Raw genomic sequence first — 8544 nt, forward strand, 5'->3', positions numbered from 1 at the left:
ATATGTATGGGACTAAATTGCACCTCTAATAAATACAAAGTGTTGGACAAGCATATAGAAAAGATGGCAAGCTGTCTAGTTTCAACAGTCCTGGGCTTAATCTGAGAGTTGAGCAATTTTCCTCCTTTCCTGGGTTCCTCTATACTGATCAACTACTATTTGGTGAGTAGTGATCTTAGTACTTATTAGGATTTCTTAGGGTGTAATGGGGGTCTAAATTTCCAGTGGAAGAAATTATGTTCTGAAATAACAACGAAAATAATCAATATTTGACAGTAAGTTTTTTCCTTCTCGTCCCATCTAGTAAGTCCCCCCTGACCTGCAGTTCTTGGTGACTTTCCCAAACTCTACTCCTTTTGCTAAACCTCATCAATCCTTTTCCTTCACCTTCAACCTTTCTGCCAGGAGGAGGAGCAGCAGCAGCAGCCACTGGCTCCTAAAACCTTTAATGCATAAGACTGTGTGTGTGTGTGTGTGTGTGTGTGTGTGTGTGTGTGTGTGTGTGTCTGCTGCTTCTGCTTGGTGAGTAGATTTTTTTATCTAAATTATGTGCTCTGGAAGTTGGAAAGCTGCAATAAACTTGGTGGTAAGTGGGTCATTTGTATGATAAAATGTCAATATCTTTTTTTCCTCTTGGTATGATTTTAGTGCTTAGTGTCATTAATGTCTAGAATTGTATTATGACACACATCACAAGCCCTGTCATCGGATGCAGTAAATGTTATGCAATGTTTCTTTGGAATAGTTGTTTTTGGAAGGATTTAATATCATATTTTGCTGTAATTGGTGTCCTTGGATCGCCTTTTGTGCGAATGAGCTGTGTGATGTATCTGGTATTTGCTTGTGGAAAATCAGTTTGACCTGGACTGCAAGCAGTCTGTGTTAGACATAAGTGCTGATACAAAACTTTAGTCAGCAATATGTCTCAATTACAGAAATATCACTGCTTGGAATCTGAATATATAATGTGTGGTGCCATGTTGGAGAAAGTCAAATCTATATTGTGTTCGTATATGGGGAAGATCTGTCCCAAAGACATAATTCATGGAAAAATTGTAAAAAGTTTAGTGACTTTGCTGGGATCATCCCTCAGATTTGATCCACTATAAGTCCCTTTATTAGACGTAGTTCTGGATCTTTTGAATGAGCCCAGGTTGGTGCAGGAATAGCATAAACATAACAACTTAATTGTTGGCGTAAAATATATTTACCATTACTTTCAGTAGAAATGATGTTTAAATTGAAATTAGTACCATTTTTATGATTATTTACACACCATAGTGATATTGGACTAAATCTAAAATGTTATTGAATTGTTTTCCATAAGTAACAAATCGAAAACTTGGTATGGATATTGCATATTGTCACTAAGAAATTTTTGTTTGGTACAGTAACAGTGGTAAAAACAAAATTGTGTATTCTACAAGTTCAATATATTATGTGGAAATAATGTCCAGAAAATTAGAGCTCTGCATGTGCTCGCTCGTGCCACGTTAAGATTAAATCCTATAAAGTTTTGTAAAACTAATTTATTTAGATAACTTTACCAATATTGTGAGGTGAAATGTATAGAAAAGCAGGAATGTTTGCCAAGTGAGTCAATAATAGTTCTGGGAAGGGAAAGAACATAACATTCCTGTTTAATTTTCTTGCCTTAAATAAGTACCTAGTTAACAGAAATTTTGCAAAAACTTATGTCAGTGTATGCATTATAGTGGATATCCAGATACAGTACTGATTTACAGTAACACTACAACATCTAGGAGATGATTATTATTTTTCCTTGGGGGTCAATGGCATGTGAAAGTCTTTCAATTGGACATCACTTTGGCAACCGTTATGTCCTTAACCTAATAATCCTACTGGGGATAAGGACCTAAACTTGGAAGCCAAACTTTGCCATTCATGGCAAATCTTCGTCACAGAAGGAAAAGGTAGGTTAAAAGTAAATTGAAATATTCTGTGATGTTTGTTTCCAGTCACACCCTTTATCACCAGGCCTGACACCTGTGGAATGAGTGGAAGCACTATGAATCTGAGATAATGACTATTCACAGGATGAACATTGCAAGGCACCACACCCTTAAAATTATGTAACTGTACGTATTGATGCATGGATCATGTGAGCCAAAGTTACTTCATCATTGGAAAGAGTCAGTACATAGGTTACAGGCTGCTGATTGGAAAATTTATGAACAAAATTATTAGACTTAAAATTGAATAGAGCATATGAATAAATAGCACATTAGAGATCTTGACTACTGTGTAGAACTTCTGTACAGAATAGGCATTGGCTCAAGTAGAACTTTCAACTTGGATTTGGCACCTTGGCATTTAGCACCCCCCCCCCCCACCCAAGCTCTGCTGCAAACCTGTTGAAAATAAAACATGGTGAAAAACCCACGCCTTTCTGTACAGTGATTAGTGCTATCAAGGTACATATTGTTTTTTCATCTAGTGTTCTCTGAATGAATGCTGAAAGAGTAAATATTGTCATCTTGTGATAGAAATATGTGTAGGCATGGTAAAGTTAAAATTCACACATGAACAGCAACCTAGTGTTCACACACTGCTGGTCAGTATGTATGCCCTTGTCTGGGTTAAAAAGATTCTTACTGTGTGCAGTGTTGCCCCAAAATATGCCATAGTACTAAATAAGTGAAAGCAAGCAAAAGAAACAAGCCTCACATCTCAGTGTCAGCAACAGTGGAGATCATTCTTGTAGTGAAGGTAGCAGCATTGTTTTTTCATGAGGTCTTGAATGCAATACTTCCAAGAAAGCCATCCATTTACCCTACATTCTAAGATTTTAAAATGATCTCCACTGACTGGCCATTTTGGGACAAAAATGCTTGTCAGAATACTGTATCGGAAACTAGGCATTGTGTTTTTTTACATTCAAATGTTACTTTCCTTTGAAATCTGTGTGCTGATTTAACTGATTATCCTATTAGCTACATAATTCATTCACATTCAACATATTTTGATAGTAACACTTGTCATTCACAAAGAGAATTTTTTGAGACATCTGTCATGTAAAGACAGATGTCATTTAAAGCCTTACTGCTGTAAATACTGTCATTCACTGATGGTGTCAATAGAACTGGCTGTCCCTCAGAATTAAAGTCTGGCCATCTGCACAATCTGCTATATTGATGGATGCAGATGTTTCTGGAGGAAGTTTTGTTCTCCCTCCAAGCCATTGCAGTGCTGTATCTACTCAAGATCCAATGGTAAACACCAAACAATGTAGGCATTCATGAGTTTGTCCACACCTTCCTTCATTTCTTAAACCAAATTTTGCCTGTCTACTAAAGGGGTATTAGTCTGATGAAACCTCAGGGATAATTTGCTTCACTTTGTAATCCACCAGTGATAGCAGAAACTACTAGAAACATCCATGAAGCAGCTCATGGATACATCAAGATAACAGCTTATGTTAATGTGTCCTTGTATAGCAGTTGCCAGATACCTGCCACTGGTTGCATAAAGTCAGTGATTGTCCATAGAAGTTAAACTTGGACATGTTTGGTTAGCATAGAATTGTTTATTATTATAGTTTGAGTTTTTGATTTGTCAATAATTGTCATATTTTAAAAGTTCTTGTATTTGTCCTGCAGTTTTATGTAGGGTTGAAACTTTTAAATGTTGTTTACCCATTATAAAATAGTTCAGATGGAGAAAGGTCTAAAATTAACAATGTACTGTTCACTTTGGGTGTAATGAAGAGGTGAAGGCACTAGAGGCATTTTGAAACATCTGTATCATGTCAGGGTTGAATGCTATTGGGCAAATCACACCAGAAAAGGATTTCCTAGTTTCAAGAAAGATTGTTCCAGCGTGAATGAGTTTTCCCACTCAGTAAGTCTCAAGTCTGCAGACTGTGAGGTGTGTGACAGAGGGTATGCCCTGGTCTACCAGTTCAGGTTTCTTCCCATTCCATTCACATATGGAGTACGGGAAAAATGGTTCTTTGAATGGCACTGTGTGCGCCGTAACTATTTTAATGTTATCCTCACAATCCCTATGCGAGTGATGGAGATTGTAGTATATTCCTAGAGTCGTCATTTGAAGTCAGAGTTTGGAACTTTAACAGACTTTCTCAGGATAGTGTTCTAGTTAAGTTCCTTCAGTATCTTTGTGACACTCTCCCACGAATCAGACAAGCCTGTGACCATTAATGTTACCAGTCTCTCTATATGTTCTCTGTCCCCTGTTAGCACTATCTGGCACGAGTTCCACACACTTGAACAGTATTCTAGAACTGGTTTCACAAGTGATTTGTAAGTAAGCTCCTTGGTACACTGATCACACTTCCTCTGTATTCTCCAGTAAACTGAAGTCTACCATCTGCTTTGCCCACGACAGAGCCTACATCATCATTCCATTTCATATCCCCCCCTCAAAGTGTTACACTGAGGAATTTATAGGAGTTGGCCAATTTCAACAGTGACTCATTGATATTATGTTCATAGGATATTATTTTTTTGTTTTTTCCATTTTATGAAGTGCACAATTTTACGTTTCTCAATATTCAAAGCAGGGTTGCCTATCTCTGCACCACTTTGAAGTCTTATCAAGATCTCACTGAATATTTATGCAGCCTTTTTCAGATATTAGTTATAGATAGCTGCATACTGTACAAAAAGTCTGTGTTAACTGCTAATATTGTCTGCAAGGTGATTAATGTGCAACATAAACAGCAAGGGTCCCAATGTACTCCCCTGGGGAAAACCTGAAATTTCTTCTTCTGACGATTACTACATCCAAGATACCATGGTACACCCTCCCTACCAAAAATTCCTCAGTCTAGTCACAAATTTGACGAAACCCCCATATGACCATACTTTTGACAATAAGTGTACATGTGTAACAGTCAAATGTTTTTTGGAAATCAAGAAATACTGCATCTACCAGACTGCTTCGATCCAAAGCTTTCTATATGTCATGAGAAGAGTGAGATTTGGTTTTCACAGGATTGATGTTTTCTGAGTCATGCTGGTTGTCATTGAGGAGGTCATTCTGTTTAAGATACCTCATAATGTTTGAGGTCAGAATATGTCCTAAGATTCTACATGAAATTGATATCAAGAATATTGGATGGTAGTTTTGTGGATCACTTCTACTACTCTTCTTGTAGAATGGTGTGACCTTTGCTTTTTTTTTACTCCTCGCCAAGAAGTGGGCACAGTTTTTTGTTTGAGGTTTCTACGATAGATTAGTCGGAAGAGGAGCTAACTCAGCTGCAAATTCAGTATAGAATCTGACAGGGATTCCATCAGGCCCTGGAGCTTCATTCAATTTTATCAATTTCAGTTATTTGTCAACACCATTGACACTAATATTTCATTCATCTTTTCAGTAGTACGAGGATTAAATTGGGGCAGTTCTCCTATGTTTTCCTTTTTTAAACTAACATTTGAAAACTGAGTAAACCCATCAGCTTTTGCTTTGCTGTTTTCAATTCAGTTCCTCTCTCATTCATTAGGGACTGGTCACTAACTTTGGTGCCACTAACAGCCCTTACATACAACCAGAATTTCTCTAGGTTTTGTGAAATACCATTTAATAATATTCTGCTAAGTCATTGAAGGCATCACACATTGCTATCTTGACAACCAAACTTGTTTCATTTAGCAAGTGAGAGTTTTCTTATTCCTGCAGCTAGGTTTTATAGTTACTAATAATGCCCAGTTACATAGGCTGCAAACTAAATATCATAAATCAGCTACTTTCGTTGTTTTTCTGTCTTACATATACTGAAACCGGTGAAGCACATTCACAAGAGGCAGTTAATATTTTTGGAGCATCTGCAGTAGTAATACTGTAAAAAATGTGAGTAGGCAACATTATTGTGATATAGACTAGAAAATGAATTTCTTAAGATCACCGTCATTTGCACCATTCCCAAAACAGAACAACACAAATGAAAATGTAACCCAGCATTGACTGCAAAACATGAACATCCACAAAGAGAGACTTCGTAAGATATGAATAACGTAACATTCCAAATGAAGATAATCCACTGTACAAGGAAACTGTATGATCAAAAATGTTACAAAGAAAATGAAACCAGCATATATGCGCAGTGCAAGTTTGATTACAGCTTCTGCTAATGTGAAAGGAATGGCAGTTATCATCAGGATACTGAACAGGTAACACTAAACACTGGCAGTAATGTCAAGAGTAAGTCAGCATTTAGCAAAACTCATTCAGTCTATAAATACTGAAAGAACAAAAAGTGTCATCTACTCATAATTATTACAGTATAACTGCTGCTTTGTGAATAAAAATGCAAAACCATGTATGTTGAAGAGCTTTTCGACTTGCAATATGCAGTGAGACAGGTTCACAAAGTTGTGTGTGGTACTGAGATTCTAAACAGAATGCTACTAATTAAGTCCCCGGTAGTTTCTGATACGAACAACGTCTCTTAGGGTACCACACTATTCGTACGAGAATTGAGGTGTAAGGTGACACCAGAGACGGGTAGATGCTTCTAGAATTTGCAGAGACTATCCATACATGCTGCTTTGGGACATTACACTGTCACTACTTTACTTCGACATTGGTCATTGTCAGCCATTTTATAGTATGTATGTACATGAATCTGAGTGCACAGCCAATTTATCTAAATAACTAATGATCAGTATATTTCGGAACAGAAAAAGTAAGACTGCAGCAAGCAGAATACTATCTGTAACATGTATAACATGTGAAGTGTCTTTTCATTTCAATTTCATAGTAGTTTGTAATTGTTATACAGTTATCTGTATAATTAATGTAATTATTGCTACAATAAATGTCATTTGTATCATTAGCAGCTCATTAAGTCAAAATTGTGTGCATTGTCAGATTATTCAAAAGTGATGCCAGATACAAGAGATGTCGTGTTCAAATGGCTCACTCCTCATTCTGGGTGGTTACGAAGGATTCCTCTAGATGGCCCATGAATGGGTTGGCATTGAATGGTGCCATGTGGGTGCCCATTGCTGTACTCCAGATATGTTTGTAGATAATGCGTTCAAAGCAGAAGTGATTGTGGGTGAGGATATAGTTAGTCATGGTGGCCAGGGAAGGGGGTGTGGGTGTGGAATCTGTCAGATGTTGAGAAAGGTAATGTTCAACAGCAGCAAGGCCATGGGCATTAGGGATGTTAGAGTAAAGGGAGGTGGCATCGGTAGTGACAAGCAGGGTTCTGTGTGGTAAAGGAACAAAAGCTGTGGAGAGTTGGTGGAGGAAATGGTTGGTGTATTTTATCTAGGAGGGTAGGTTGCAGGTAATAGACTGAAAGTTTTGGCCTACAAGAGCAGAGATTCTCTGTGGCACAGTAACCAGCCACAATGAAGCATCCTGGGTGGTTTGGTTTATGGACTTCAGAAAGCATGTAGAAGGGGCAGCAGTTTGGGGAGTGGTGGAGACCTTCTGGCAGGTAGTCCTTGCAGTTCAAAACAACAGTGGTGGAGCCTTTGTCAGCAGGTAGAATTATAAGATCAGGCTCAGTTGTTAGGTGATGGATTGCGGTTTTTTCTGTAGATGTAAGTTAGCTTGCATGTTGAGGGATTTAGAGAATGGTGGTGAGGCAAGGTCCAAGGTTAAGAAATTATGGAAAGTAAATGGGGTGGTTTGGGTGCTGTGGGGGTGGATCAGTGTTGGATGGAGGAGTCAACTGAGTTAGCCAGGGCTCTACATCTGGGATCCAGGAGGAGAGAAGGTCTTTAATAGCTCCAGCATGATTGAGTTTGGGAATGGAGCAAAAGGTAAGGCCTTTGGAAAGGACTGATACTTCCGTGGAAGTAAATTTTTTGGAGGAAAAGTTCATGACTCTGTTTAGGTTCTGGATTCTGTATGGTGATGGGAGTTTTTGAGTGTGAGGTAAATATAGTAAGTCTGTGAGGCAGGGTTTGTCAGCTATGAGGAGAAGTGGGGGAGCTTTGGAGGATAGTGGTAGTCCAAGACAGGAGTAGGAAGTGAACAGGTTGGAGAGTTTTCTGAGATGGTGTTGTGCAAGCTTCTCTATTTCCTGGAGGGCAAGTGTTTCATTGTGCGAGATGGAATCCAGGAATTTGGGAGTGCACAGCGGGAGAATTTTATGTATGGGGAGGAGGTATTGCAAGGAGCTTTGGGGCTGATCGATACGGTTTTGCAGGAGGTGAGGGTTAAGGGTTGGTGGAATCTGATCAGATGGCGGTAATTGTGGAAGGAAGGGTTGCAGCCAGATATGGGTAATTTGATGGTAATACCACCCCCCAAATTGTCAATGCCAGCCTATTCATGGGCCAGCTAGTTGAATCTTTTCTGACGACCCTAAATCCCAAACTCTCACCTGGTTAGATTCTTTTGAAGACATATTCGTGATCTGGATCAAGAGTGAGGACACACTATCCACATTCCTCCAGAACCTCAACACCTACTCCCTCCCTCCCTCCCTTTGCTTCACCTTGTCCTCCTCAATCCAACAAGCCACCTTCCTTAATGTTGACCTCCATATCAAAGATGGCTACATCAGCACCTCCATCCATACTGGACCTACCAATCACCAGC

The sequence above is a fragment of the Schistocerca piceifrons genome, chromosome X (assembly GCF_021461385.2).
Source record: "Schistocerca piceifrons isolate TAMUIC-IGC-003096 chromosome X, iqSchPice1.1, whole genome shotgun sequence".
Taxonomy (NCBI): domain Eukaryota; kingdom Metazoa; phylum Arthropoda; class Insecta; order Orthoptera; family Acrididae; genus Schistocerca; species Schistocerca piceifrons.